Raw genomic sequence first — 15,852 nt, 5'->3', positions numbered from 1 at the left:
TTCTCCAGGATGCCCACCATGATGCTAGAAGGTATATTCCTGTTTCTCCAAGATGTTCACCGTGATGCTAGAAAGCTTCTCACAAGTAATTACCACCAGCCTCCGTCTAGAACTGTAGGGTCAGCTCACTATAGAGCATTTTGAAAATACCTAAAAGCATTATCATCCATTGATAACCATAACTGACATTTTCCCGAATTTCCTTCTGATCTTTTCTCTTTGTATCCATTACTTTCAGTCTTTAAGTGAGCTGGGACTGTACTATAAGCATTCCCAAGTAGCCCTTTCTGAACTTCTCCATTTTAAATTTTACCTAACATCACCAAATATTTTTCAAGCCTACTTATTTGCAACAGCTGCTTAAAATTCCCTTACATGAATGTGTACCATTTACCCTCTCCTCCTGTGTTAGACATCTTAGATTGTGTCAGTCTGTAACTGTTAGAAAGAAATGATGATACGCTTTGCACATTGACTAAATAAACTGTTTACTAAGTCCTGTCATCCGGGTGTCATTGAACACAAGATTTTATAGACAGAAAGCTGCAATTTAGTTAACTTTTTCAGAATACTTAGTAACTTTCAGTGTCCTCCATGTGATACGGCCTGTTACAGTGGCATTACAAGGCAATATGTCTTCTGTAATAAAGTGAGCACTTTTAGCAGCTCTAACCTGATTTTGCAACTAGCTCAAACTAGATTTAGAATAAGCAGTGTTCTACAACAACACGATTGTTTGTGACACGTGCTAGACCTTAAGTGAGCATTTGTGGAATGAATAGCTGAGTGTGTATTCGACATTTTACTTGGTAGTCTTGCAGGTGTTTCAGAATTAACACTCATATACTCAACTTTCAGTTCCTGCCCTGAATCTCCATAAAATGAACGAAAAGATCACCCATCTCTCTCCTTTTCCCCAAACTGCATCACAAATTTTGCTGGCTTGACACAGCAGCAGATTGAGACTTACTATTCCTCAACATTCTCAGTCCTTTGCTGGACACACTGTGCATCACTGCTGCCTGCTTCCAATCCAGCCACTGGTCTTCAGCCCCGGGCACCACCTGGCCCAGGTCGGACACCACCCGGTCACCATCAGCTCACTAGGAGTGCCTCTTCTTGGCCTTCCCAGGACCACTCTTGGCTCTTTCAGAGAAAATTCTTTAGCACACCAAAGATCAGGCTCCTCCTTTCTTGAAAACAACAGTTTTCACTTCCCACTTGTAATAAGATACACACTCAGACTCCTTACCATGGCTTCTGAGGAGCTACCTGACTTGGCCCTGCCACAGAGCGTTTTGTAAGTTCTGCACTATGCCGGTGTTCACCATCTGCAACATTTGTCTCCACCGTCCTTTTAAGTTCTGAATCTCTATCAGTCTCTGTCCTGTTGCTCTTCTAAAGCTGTATTCTTCTTATCCTTCTGGTCTGAGTATCTGCTGCCTTCTCCTCCATACCTTGGTTGCTTTCCATCCTTGTTTCCTTTCCATTTCTGCACTTAGCACACTTTGCAAATGTGGTGATGCACAGCCTGACCATGGGGATGTGTTCTGAGAGATGCAGCATTAGGTTGCTTCGTATGGGAACATCACAGAGTGTGCTTACTCAAGCCTGCGTGGTCCAGGTCAATCATTCGACCTTGACACATTCAAGAGATGCTGTAAATCTGAGAGTTACAGAGCTGCTCTGGTGACAATGCCACACACATTTTTATTAAGTAAGTAGGAGGAGTATACTCTACAATAATAACAGATAGTAACACCTAAAATAGCAGCAGTTGTATATAATCATTATAGAGTATTTCATGCTGCACATAACTGGTCATATCTCTGCATCGGTGGTGGGGAACCTTTTGGAGCTCTCGATGATGACAGCCTGCTGTGGCCCATGAGTTGTAAGTTTACCATCATGGCTCTGCATGATTGGCAGTGTGCACGGTAGGTCTATTTACACCGGCATTCAGGAACACATGAGTAACGTGTGGCACTGTGATGCTGTAATAGCTTCACCATCACTGGCCAATGGGATTGTTCAGCTGCATTATGATCTTATAGGGCTACCATAGTATATGAGGCTGGTCATTGATAAAAACGTTCTTATGTGGCATATACTTATTTATTTGACTATTTATTGTTGTCTTTCTCACTAGATTAAAAACACCAAGAGACTAAGAGTCATACTATCTATTTGATTTATGGTGTCTTAGTGCCTATAACCATGCCTGACACACAGGAGACCCCTGAGAAATATTCATTGATGATGGGGATTTTAGAGTGCATCACACAAGGTGGGCAGGGATAACCGAGAATATCCTCCATCTCTAGGCCTGCCAGCTTTCCAACTTCTAAAGGAAGGCTCTTCTCTTACCTGGGCAATACCAGACTCAATTATAATATTTTCCCAAAGCTCCTTGAGAGACTCCTATCCCTGAAAAAAAGTCTTCATTGCTGGCTGTCTAACAAATTCAGCAATGTTTTCTTCTAAGTACTTGCTGTACGGTAGCCACGGGTGCTGGCCACCCCGGTCACATGTAGAAAGGAACATAGCCATTGACATTCACACTTTTCTGACACATACTGATACCAGGGAACAAAGGTTATACTTTTTAAAACTGTTAAGAAATATGATTCAGTGGTGACATGATTGCTATCCATTTTAGGTGTGATCTAGATATACGTAAATTATTAATTTAATAACAAAAATATAACTATTTTATTTTATGACTCCTTATTAAGGATAGCAACTCTAAATCCAGTGCCATCTAAATCTTTAATATTGCGGTCTAAGAGATTAGTATCAAGTTTGAAAAAATATTAAGAACTTGCTTCACAGCGATTGTTGGTATCTGCTCAGTTTTAAGCTGAGAAAGGTCAGAAGGATAATGAGATTTTTTTTTTTTTTTACAACATGCACTGGAACTTAATTTTCAGCTTTGGCCTCATTCGTAAGTTAAAGTTAAAGTTAGACTTCTGAGGTATTTTAATTAGAACTCTATGTAAGATGCCTAATCAATCCAAAATCTGGGACTCTTTTTCTTTTTTGGCCGAGCTTATTTGACGTAGCACCTTTCAAATAAGCTGCCGGCACTCGTCACACTCTTGTCTTCCCCATAAGCAAACAGCATGATTGTAACACATTTTGACAAATAAACGCATCACTGAATATTAAACATTTGACTTTCAAAGTTTGTGTCAATATTGTCCACGTTGTCTGTTATCCTCATTTTCTGCAGGTTTTACTTGTTGTCATCAAAGAACACAGACTATTCCATTTTCATAATAATGAAGCCTCTGTAAGATTTAAAAGCAAAAGACACCAGATACATGCAGTGAAAAGCACGCAGACAAAGCAGCGGATTCGAGTTAGATGAATGGGTGAGATTTAGGTGACGTGAGGACTCAGGTCCCGGACTGGCCGTCTCACTAAAGTGAGAAATGGCAGAGGGTACAGAAGACAGCTAAGCGGACTGGGGTATTAATAATCAGGCAAAAGATGCAAAAACAAGGATACTATGTCTTAGAATGTTCATTTCCATCCCACGTCATCCAAAGCAAATGACAGGTAGAAATAACATCAGTATGATGCATATAATATTAAAGAGTCCTTTGCCCTCACAGAACACAAACTAGATGGGAGATTAGATGATCATTACTGCTCAACTACAGAAGTATTACAAGTTACTGGGGGTTAGGTGACTTACCCAAAGATACCTACATTAAGGTTAAAGATAGGGAGCACTGATGATCAGCTAGTTTCACCATCTTTTTAGAGGGGGTCATTCTCCACTAGGCAGCGACCAGCAGGAAAGTCCATGAAGAGTCCAGCAGAACAAAGATAAATGGTTTTGTGGAGACAGAGATACTCACTTGAGGGAAATGAAACTGCTTTAAAATTATACTAAGTATTGGCAAGCAGGCCAGTTAGGAGGAGGTTAAACACAACATACAACCGGAACCCCCAGGAGGAAGCCTGCTGCTCTGCTGGGAAGGCTCTGCCGAGCTCACGACTTCAAAGAGCGCTCAGCAGGGGCGCAGAAGAAGAGAAGACTTTGGATGAACACGTGAAAATGTTTACACAGAGCCAGGAGAAGAGACTGAACAAATTCACATGGACTAGAAAATTGCCTTGGAAAGTATAAAAAGACATATGAAAGAGTAATGAAAGGAAAATAATTTAGGAGGAAATCAAGGTAAGGAAGTAGCAGCTGTGACCAATAAATAAGTCTTATTTTGCACAAATTCTAACCCCAGCTCTGTAACTTTTCCGTTTGCTTGCTGAGTGATGATGGAAAAAGACAAAGTCATAAGTTGGCCATGTCCGTAAAACAGGCCTCTTTGCAAACGCCTCTTTAGTTTTTTTGTGTTTTTTTTTTTTCTCCCTATAATCTTACATGGCATTGTTTTGATGGGTTTGACAGCAAGCACGTTCCACATGTCCTCTGTGGAAGATGATTTTCCCACAGGAGGAAACTGACATTCACACCTCTGAGTCAGCTTTCTTGAGCTGAAACGCTCTGGTTATGTACTGCGGTTCTAACTAGGAGTGCGTTGTTGTGAGAACTCTCTATATAAACCCCATGAAACAGAAAAGGTTAGTAAAGTGGAAACAAGAGAGTTGATAATTGGCTTCCAATTCAGGTGCCTTGGTGATTTAGGTAGGGAAAAGCGTCCCTCCTCCTCACAGGGAGTCTGAGAGAAAAACAAAAGAAATGAAAATAAATTTCATCAAAATAACTTTCATCAAAAGTCCTCCAATCTCACCCAGCCCAAAGAAACTTGCTTGGCTTCTAAAGACCACCTTTCCTTCTAGTGGAGACCACCAGCTGCATTCAGACACTAGAACAAGTGGGTACCTGGTACTGACCAGTTAAATATTAGACTGGAAAGGGCCCAACTCAGAATAGGTGCTTCATGAATGTTGGTGTTACAGAAGAAAAAGGAATCATTTCTGCTATCATAATGATGTAAAAAAGCAGTGTTTAATCACATAGGCTTCTGAGACCTGACATAGAGAGCAAGATTTATTTGGCTAGAAGGGATGTAGATGGGCACCAGCCACAGTGGCTGCAGGTCATAGGAACAAGCGCCTGCACCAACTTTTCATGCTTGGAAACAATCAGATGTCATAAGGAGTTGATCATAAAAGTACGTTTCAAACACTTTGGAAATGCACTAATACAAATAAATACTACAACACTTGATCATTACTATTTAGGACCAAAAGACTTTTTCTTGCAAATGTGAAAAATTACTCCTAACATCTCCAGGGACTGAAATTCTATGCATTTGGATGATTTAGGATGCAAAATAACACCATTTTTTAAAGCTGGAGAAGCTTCCAGTGTTATTCTGTGGACAGAGATGGTGCAAGCTGATCGCTTTTGTACTTGTATATATGGGCCTGAGACTTGAGAATCTCTTTGTGCAGCTTTGGATCACTTTCACTGTTTCAGATCTTTGTAAAACAGTCTTATCTGAGTTATTGAAGGAAAAATACAATTAAAAACAATTTGATCTCAGAATCTGTGCAGAAAACAAGATACAGAAGTAAAAGGAATGGTTACAAAAAATTCCATGTCTTATACTTCACATCCTGAAATTACCAAGGATGAGCAAAGATGCTAGGTTTGAGTGGCTGGGCTGAATCATTTTATTCATATCAATACATTTACGCTTTCAGAAACCTATGTTATCCCCAATTTCACACTGGAATATTTGCCTTATGTAGTATCTTTAAGAGTTCATGTAGTCTGGCTAGTACCCAACTCAAGATAATAATCCTTTGTGTATAACATTCTAATCATTTCCATAGCAACCACTTATGGGTGAAGATGTCACAAAGAGGATTAGAGCTTCAGGTATGGCATAAACAAGAAAGAAACCTTACTAAGACAAAGATGCTTCTTGTACATTAAATAAATTAGTGGGAAATACACAAAATGAAACAGCAGTGTTTTCTAATTAAAAAATTCATTGCAGGCTTAAGTTGCCCGTCAGCGAGGGAACCATCAAATGTGAGTGGGCAGATGGTATCTTCTCATCAGGGGTGATAATGGCCCAACTACATGTAGCCATTTAGAGATTAGAGCTATTCTCAGTCTCTCAAAGGGCAGTCCTTTATCCAGCTGCATAGCATGAACCATCGTGCAGAAAAACTCTATTATTGTGTATACCTATAACTTGTCATTTCTGTTTTTCATCCAAAATACTCCATTCCCATCCAGCCCAAGAAAAAAACTTGCTTGGCTTCTAAAGACCACCTTTCATTCTGGTGGAGACCACCAGCTGCATTCAGACACCAAATCACAGTGGGTAGCTGGGGATGTTTCTACAACTGGAGGGACTTTTGGGGTAAAGACTAACGTTACTATGATATCAGAGAAATATCTGAAGTGTGATCCCGTTTCAAGAGGCAAACTCCAAATAACCTAGTGGTGAACTCTTTCACCACTTACCTAGGATGAGAAATAGTCTTGGGCACATGGTAGGTAATCAGAAAGTGTTTAAGTCAATAAAGAAATGCATAAAGCGATAGACAACAGGATAACAAAGACAAATACCTGTTATGTCACTTTCAGGTTTCTCTATAAAGTTGAGATTCTAACCTGAGGCCAAGACTCACAAACAGGAATCCTTCCTTTGCATGAAGCTGCCACTCACCTTGTTTGCTAACAGAGATCAGAAATTCTGCCTTAATTCTGGTTCATTGGAAGGATAAGCTCCTGGTCCGTGTAGAGAAAGTTGCCCTGGGTGTGAGAGGCAAAGCTTGTGAGCAGGCTGAGGCCAAGGGGCGCTAGACGTCCCAGTAAGCACTGGTGTTGTCTCAAACAAGGTCAGGTTGAAACTTGATCTCTCTCCATAGCTAACCTGTGGCTGTGTCTTTGTTCCAAGGTCACTTGACCTGGACAGAAATGCTCCTGTGAAGAGGTAATGGAGAAAGGGATCTACGGCTCTACACGAGGATGAACTCCAACACAGAGGAGGTCTAAGTGAGAGAAACAACCACACACGCATTGGAAGAAAACACGGGGAGGTCCTCTTCAGCCACGGGGTGGGGAAAAGCTTTCTAAATACGTCTTGAAATTCAGAGATAATAAAAGATGAATGCATTTGACTACACAAAAATTAGAATAATTTGCACGGCCATAAAATGTAAAACCAGGTACAAACAACATGTGGAGGCCTTGTGAAAGGTGAAGACCGGAACAGTTTGAGCAATAAAAGAAATGACAATATTATAAAATAGCCCATCATTTCACAGTGATAAAAATATATGATAAGGGAGTGGGAACATCTCCTCCTTAATATATATATGTATATATATATAATCTGTATATACATATAAATAAATATATATACACACGCACACACACACACATTTTTAGACAAAAAAGTCTGCTAATTGTTACACACGACAGCCACAAAGTGGATGCTAAAATTAGGGGGCAGATTCATAACGATGAATTAGGACATTTTCATAGTCTCAAGGTACCTTCCTTCAGAAATCCAGGAGAAAATTAGTAACTACAAGAAGAGATACCAAATAGGCACTGCCTTAATCAAGTGATCAAAGTGGACGTCCCCAGCAGTGAGGCACGCTGGCCCAGTGAGTACTTGGATGGGATGTCCTGAGAAGGGTAAGGTCATTTCTGGTGTATTTGCGCCCAAATGCGTAACCTCCTTCCAGTCTGGGGGAAACAAATGCCAGATGATGTACATAATGCATCCTCAAATGAGATCTCCCAAATGTATCCACAATATATTCTCTGAAACACCAAGATCTTTTGAAAAGTTGTTACTATTGTATATAGTTGAAGTATACAACACTACACTTTGATGGAAATTTTCATAGTGAAATATTACTATAAATAAGAAAATTAACATATCCATCATTCTCCATAGTTATTTTTTCTCTTTTTGTGGTCAGCACATTTAAAAAGTATATTCCTTTTCCAGGTGTGGTGTCACATTCCTATAATCCAGCACTCGGGAGGCTGAGGCAGGAGGATCATTGCAAGTTCAAGACCAGCCTGGACTACCAAGTGAGCTCAAGGCCAGCCTGAGCTGCATAGCAAGATCCTGTCTCACATTATCAGTATACAATACACTAATTTTGGTGCTTTATTTATACACTAGGAATTTATTCATCCTACATAACTGCAAGTTTGTATCCTTTGACCTATACTTCCCATTTCCTTCCTCGCCTGCTGCCTATTCTACTTTCTGTTTCTATGTATTTGACTTCTAAAAAGAAGCAGGCTGTAACTGAGATGATGTAGTATGTGTCGCTCTGTACCTTGCCTATCTCACTTAGGATAATGCTTCACAGTTCATTTGTGTTATCGTAAATAGCAGTATTTCCTATTTAAAGGCTAAATAATATTTTTACTATGACATTGGGGGGACCCGGATGATGGGATATGGGGATTCCACTACTCTTTCCACTTTCCCATAAGTCTGAGATTATTTGTGAAATGAAAATGGCAAGGGGTGCACATGACATAATAATGTTACAAGTCCCATGTCCTCATACATCGTAGTCAGGGCTTGCAAGGGAATAGATTTAATACAGGACACAAAATTTATAGGATGATTTTATAACATTCACCCCAAAACTCAAATGCAAAGGAGCACAAGAGATCTGTCTGCTCACTAGAGACCCAGAGAATCCAGCTGGGGCCCTGGATCCCACAGCAATGTCCTGCATGAACCCAGCCAAAGGCTTAGAGCACATGGCAATTTCCCTTGCCAGTCTAAATCAGGGATCTGCACTGGGGAGACCCAAAGGCCAGTGGTGGAAGCTAGAAAGTCTGCACTGGTGGGATGAAGGATCTCTGCCAGCAGGCTGAGGGATCTGCACTGGAGCTAGGAATGATGCTCAAGGTGAAGACCAGAGCTCCCCCAAAGAAAATAGCAGGCTTCTCTGGCTACAGTGGGGACCCAAGCTCCTCTGATGATAACGGCAGAGTTCATATTAGGAAAACCAAAAGCTTCTCCAGGAAAATCAACAGCATGTGACCCTCCCATCCCGTTCTCCTCTTATGCTGTTGGCAACAGTACTCAGGTGGGCCTTCCGCACCCAGCACTGTGCTGGCTTAGTTCAGCTGGCTGTTACAAGTTGACCTCATTAGCTCACCACGCCAAAGTATGCTTTTAGGAAATCATGGTGATTACTGGCTGTCATTTATATTTTAAATATTTGGAAGTTTGCAATAAAAGACAAACCAACCAAGTTCTTATTACCTAAATAATCACTGTTAGATATTAGAAAACAGGCAAAAAAAATCACCCATAATATTATTGTTGATGTCTTACTGTGCGTTTGTCCATATTTTTCCATAGATATATATGTGTATCTATATGATATGAACATATGTTCATACATACTTTTTATTATCAAATTCTATTTGGCCATATTCTTTTTACTTAAAAATAAATTAGTGATATATTTTGTGTAAGTACCTACACCTATAGCCTCATTTTTCCTTTCAAAGAGACTATGTAATAATTAGATAAGTTTTAGATTTATAGAACAATTAAGAATAGAGAGAATTGTCATATATTTCATTTCATTTCTCCTGTTATTAATATCTTGTATTAGAATCATACATCTGTCACAATGAACCAATACTGATACGTTAAAGTCCTTTACTGTGTTCAGATTTCCTCATTTTTTATCTAATGTCTTTCCCCCCAAGATCTCATCCAGATACCCATTATATCTATTGGTTATGTCTCCTTAGCATTCTCTGGGTTGTCACAGTTTCTTAGACGTTGCTTATTCTTGACGACTTTTGCAGTTTAAAGAAGTACTTGCCAGATGTTTTGCAGCATGCTTTCGCTGGAATTTGGTCAGTGTTTTTCTTAAGATAAGACTGGAATGATGGGTTAAAATATTATATTGTATACTTTAAATATATATAATTTATATATATTATTCATAGCTCAATAAACTAGGAAGAAAAAAAAAAAGGTGTTATGGTTTGGATCTAAAGTGTCTCCAAAACTATGATGTGTTCGGATGTGAGCCGTTTGGAAAGCGAATAGATCTACAGCTACCAGAGGATTAGTCTGATAATGAATTCATGGCTAAACGCGCCCTTAGGAGGTAGAGTCTAGTGGAGGTTCTACCTCCTAACAGGTGAGTCGCTGTGGGCCTGGCCTGGAAACGTGCGTTCTTGTCTGCGGCTTATCCTGGCTGCCGTTGAATAAGCAGCTGTCCTCATCATGCCCTGTCATCAGCTGTCTCTGCCTTTGAGCCAGCCAACCATAGGCAAAACCCACTGACACTGCGAGCCAGTTAGACCCCTTATCCTTTAAATTGTGGGTGCCAGGTCCCGTGTCTCAGGGATGAGAAATACAACTTGCACATAGGGTAATAGAGTTTTCCAGGGAAGCCCATGGAGGTGAAGTATCATTTTCATCACATCCTGTCAAGGGCATATTCTAGTAACATGATTTATGACTGGTAATATTCACAGTGATCATCTGAATCAGTATTTGTCTGATTTCTCCACTGTAAATTCACTGTTTTTCCTTCAGTATTCTTTGAAAGGAAGTCATTATGGCATGTGCATTTAAGGATACAGTTTAATTTTAATAGCTCCAGAAATATTAATGCATTATGGTTTATTTAACTGATTTCTTTTTTGGCAAACATCTAGCGAGTTTTCCACTTTTAATTATAGCAAGAACATTGCTATACACCCTACCCTAGTATGTATATCTATGTTTTCATGTGTCACCAAGTATTTCCCTAGGATTAAAAGCAAAAGTAAAATTGCTAGATCAAAGTATTTGCAAAATAAGTTTTTTTTTTTTTTTTTTTTTTTTTTTGGTTTTTCTCTGGTACCAGGAACCGAACTCATGACCTTGCGCTTGCCAAGCAGGTGCTTTGCCGCTGAGCTAAATCCCCAGCCCCCAAAATAAGTTTTTTGATGCACAACATCCAGTGGATCTGTAGGAGCTCCATGCCAACTCACAGTTCCACCAGCAGGGATTGTGAGCGCATGCCATTTCTTTATATCCCCATGCATAGCTGGAGTGAGCAAGGCTGGTGTGAGATGATAGGATGGATGGTGGGTATAAACCAGCTGTGCAAAGAGTCTGTCTTTTCTTAGTTTTGCAGGAACCACTGGAAGCTTGTTAACAAAGGACGATCTGATCTGCTTTGTGAGATCTGTGTTGTCTTCAGTTCTTAAAAAGTACCTTAGATTATGGCTGAGTGTTTCTTTTTGACCTTAGCTCAGAGGTCATCAAAGTAAAACGACAGTGCAACAGATACCAGCTAGGCTTTCTTACACCAATCAAGCTTGCCATCAAGTAGGGAAACTCAGAAGGTAGAAATGGAAAGAGAAGAGGGAGCAGCCAGATGATTTCTTCCTAGGGAAAGTGCTGGGTGAGTGGGGTGGAACAGGGCAGAAGATGGGAAAACCTCCCCATGGCCGAAGGCTTTCCAATGACTCTGCTAGTGAAGTCAGGCTTGCTTGCTGCACACAGCATATGGCACCAAAGCGCAGAGCAATGGCAAGATGAAAGTCAAAACTCCTAGACAGTAGGCAGTTTTCTGCTAGTTTGGATTCTTGGCAGAAAATACATTATCCAGGGAAAGCAAAACATAAGGTGGCACAGGAAAGACCTGTTTGGAGATAACTGATATAATAGTATTTGTGAGATACTGGATCTATCTTTTCGTGTGAGTTGGTAATTTTTTGTGCAAGACATTTATCATGCTTGGGATGACAAAAGCTTGACGGAAAGCACCGGAGTCTCCTAAATCTTCACAGCTTTGCAAAAATGAGGATTAAAAAGAATTATAGAGACACTAGATGAGCCATTAAACAGACTCATCAGATAACTTTTTTAAACATTTAGGAGATATTTGGGACAATAAAAACATTAAAGTGGAAAGTGCTAACACTTCTTGTGCTTTTCTCTACAAGGTCTTGTCATTGATTGGGACTTATACTCACTAAGGTTCTTTAAACATCTCAGAGAACAACCAGATGGCCCATCCATCCGTCATAGGACCTACTGAGATTTAGCATTAATCTTTAATTACTTATATATAATTTATAATTACACAGATAGGGCCCGCTCATCCCACTCCAGCAAGTTCCATTTGGAAAGCATATTGACACGTTCAATCCCTGGAGCATTTCACACGGTATAGCAGGGGACCACGTGTTTATGGTCCAAATTATTGATCAATATTCATGTGCAACTTCTAAAACAGTGCCATCTTGGTGTCCTTTTTCTGTTGCTATTAAAGCATCTTAGTATCTGGATCCTACAAAATTGAAGGTCAACACCTTTTGACCCCTAAGAAAGCTGAAAACACTGGCCCTGAATGTCCTTCCAACTCCAATTTAGTGAACTTAAATGGTTTTGGTAATCAAAACAACCAATGAAATCAACAATAAAAACCTCAACATATTTTTCTTAAATTGTATTATACATTCATAACTATAAATCTTAGGTGATAAATCTTAGGTATCTTAGGTGATGCTGTTCTACGGTATTTGACTGGAACTGAAAGGTTTAGCAAAGTGTAGGGATTTCAGAGCTAAATCTAGGATTGTCCCAGACAAACTAGGATAGTTAACCAGCATAATGTAGAGGGTCAGACATTTGTAAAATATATGACCATCATATGACCAAAATATGGAGCTATGTTGATATATATGTTGAGGTATTACAATGACTCATATTTTCTTTCTCTTTGACCTTCTGCCCTTGGGCTACTGAAATAGCCTCATACTTTGGGTTCTAGCTTGGGGGAAGTCAAGTTGTGATTAGTAAGATATACTTATGTGATTGACATAAGATATATGATTGACAGTTACTTGTTTGGCAGACATCATGGTTTAGGAAAGACTTTTAGCCCCGTTCCCATGTTCCATGATCAGTCTATGTAGCACTATGACATAACCATGTGGGGGCAGAGGTCCAATCCGAACACTAACAGATCCTAATAGCACTTTGCATCAGAAGCGAATAGAAAGTGGAAAGAAAACAGAACATAAAATGTGTAAAGAAGAGCCAGTATAAAAATTCTTCGAAATCTCACAGCCCATGTAGACAAGAAACCTCCCATATCTTAAACAATATGTGCAATTAGCAATAACTAACTGTGAAGTTGGAAGAACTTACAGCAGTAAAATTAATCAACAGTCTCTGGTGACTCATTTTGAAAGGTTGAATTATTTTTCCATTTCCTACGTAAAAAGAACACAAGATTGCTGTCAGAAGGTCACCAAAGACAATGCAGCCAAAAAAGTGCAAACCAAACACTCAAACAAATAGCAAATCTCGTGGTACCTCTGCTTTGAGCTTGCTTCTTTCCATGATTCTAGTCACAAACTGAGTTGGATAAGAACCCAGAGTCAAATTCAATAGTTAAGGTCAGTGTTGACCTTGTGGGGAAGTTTGATTCGATTGTTGTCCACTTTGGTTTGTGACCAAAATCATTGAGAGAGTTGAGTTCATGAACCAAGTTGCCACTGTACTGTAACAACAAAAACCAAAAACCAATACAAAACAAAGGAAAATGAGGCAAAATTGTGGGAGAATGGGAATTATAGAACTATGCTGAAGAGTTATTAGTAAATATCCACCTGCAAGCCAGGCATGGTTGTTCATGCCTGTTATCACAGCCCTCCAGAGGCTGAGGCAGGATTGAAGGTGTGAGGCTAGCTTGCTACATAATGAGTTCAAGGTGAGGCTGAACTACTCAGTGAGACCCTGTCTCAAAAAAAAAATAAAAATAAAAATAAAAACAAAAAAACAAAAGTAGATATACACATGCTTTTTGGGGGGTATCTTGAGGTTTTATAAAATTTATAATGCCTTGTGATTTCTCATTTTAGATATGTATTCACTTTTAACTTGATTTTCTGCTTGTAATTTTGTATTATTATTGAAGGGGATCTGTTAGATTTGAGTCTCAGGTCCTGCCAAATCTGAAACCATCCCCGATGGAACTAAGGTCTCAGGTGAAGAGGATTTCTCATGCTCTCGTCTTTTGCTACCTCCCCTTTGTACAGTTTCCATGTATTTACATGCATCCCATTTCTTTGAAGTCTAGTGTTGGAGCATTTATCTCTTTTAACATTTCAAAGGATGGAAAGTTTAAAGAAAAAAATGAAATAGCGGGTGTGACTGTGGATGCACTACACGAGATTCAAACAAGGATGGAAAGCCTCTTAGAGAAACTTACAAGCACAATGGCTATCTTCAAGGCTGGGCGGGTGGGTTCCAGTAGCGGACAAGTGGACCCTGGACACTGGGCTAGCTCTGGGCGCTCTGCTGTCTGAGAAGTGTGGTCTCCATCCCATGGTTAACTGAGCAGAGTACATGCAGGTCCTCACTTTTAGATATATAAGGCAGTCGTGCTGCAACCTCCAGGGGATGCAGTCCTTGTTTCCTTATGTCTCTTTTTTAAGTTCACCTGAACAGCATTAGTAATAATGGTGGCCCAAACTTCTTTCTCTTCTTGGGAGGTTTGGGGGCGGCCTCCCTAATTCTAGCCTGCTTACTAAATGTGGCTGTTTTTACTCAGCTCAGAGGTTACCTATTTGTTATGGAACTTTCCAACCAGGTGCTGGTGCACTCTTTCTTTGCCTGTCCCTCCTTTGCTACCACTATCAAAAGTAGCACTGTGAGGCAGTACACTGAAGGGAACTCTTTCTACAAGATCTTCTGTTTGGAAATGTTATTTTGACAAGCAAGGGTTCTCAAATATGGACGAACCACATTTTGTCTCTTATTTTACATTTCACACTGCATTTAAAAATACCACTTTCCATATTTCCATAACAGATGCTGGAGAAGTTTTCTATCTACAACTTCCAGAAGGGGATGTCATTTGATTTAGAGTCTTACTTCTTCCCATTTTATATAATTATGCCATTTCCTTCTGTTAATTATGTTGTGTGCAATATAATAGAACCATCAGTGCAATAGCATTAGACATGAAAAGTCGAGACAGTGATGCTCTACCTGCATGACTCTGGTGATCCAATTGTGTATATCAAGTTATATCTTTTATATTAGCTAAATGGATGTGGAATATGAGTATTTAGGAATTTATGTGTGCACATGCATTGTAACTTTCTTCAGAGTCATCTTTGCCTTCTTAGCATATAAATCCACATGAAGGGTTTTTCTACTTGTGGAAAAGGGTCAGATGTATATACTGCCACATTTAGTGTTCAGTCGCCTTTGTCCCTTTGGAAAACGGACACTCACAAGAAAAGCAGTTAAGACAACTACAGTGACAACGTAGCATTTTGACTGGCAAAGTATTATTTCTTGGAAAATATTAGTAGCCATTCTATCTTTACTTGCTGTATTGTTTTGGATAATCTTAGAAATTTTGAAGAATAGGCTACTCTTCATGCCTTTATTATGCCCACAGTTGTATTATAATCAGCCCAGGATGTGGGCAGATGAAGCAGCTGGCATGGATGCTCAGAGATGGGGGCGCTGGGCTGTGCCTTACACGAGGAGAGACACAGTCCAGTCTGGATGTGATGCCTGCGGAGTGCCTTGCCCCCCCTGGGTTGAAGCACTGCTCATGCAGCTCTGCTCCACCACATGGAGGGCAGGGGCAAAGCTTTCCCTGCCCTCGGACAAAAGGAGGCAGAATTTATTTCTAAATAGGGTTAATGGCTTTTACGTGGCAAATACTCTAGCTTCTCTCATCTCTGCACTTAGTATTTAGTTACTTGTGTGTGCAGTTACTATGCCAAGTACTGGGGTACAGAATGCTGAAAAGGCTCACTCTTTGTTCCTGAAACGGGTACATAGAAAACAGCAGATGACTTGGGAAAAGCTTATCAAGTAAATCCTA

The sequence above is a fragment of the Chinchilla lanigera genome, unplaced genomic scaffold (assembly GCF_000276665.1).
Source record: "Chinchilla lanigera isolate Chin_1 unplaced genomic scaffold, ChiLan1.0 scaffold00020, whole genome shotgun sequence".
Taxonomy (NCBI): domain Eukaryota; kingdom Metazoa; phylum Chordata; class Mammalia; order Rodentia; family Chinchillidae; genus Chinchilla; species Chinchilla lanigera.
The sequence above is the reverse complement of the archived record's forward strand: the minus strand, read 5'-3'. Positions refer to the sequence as shown.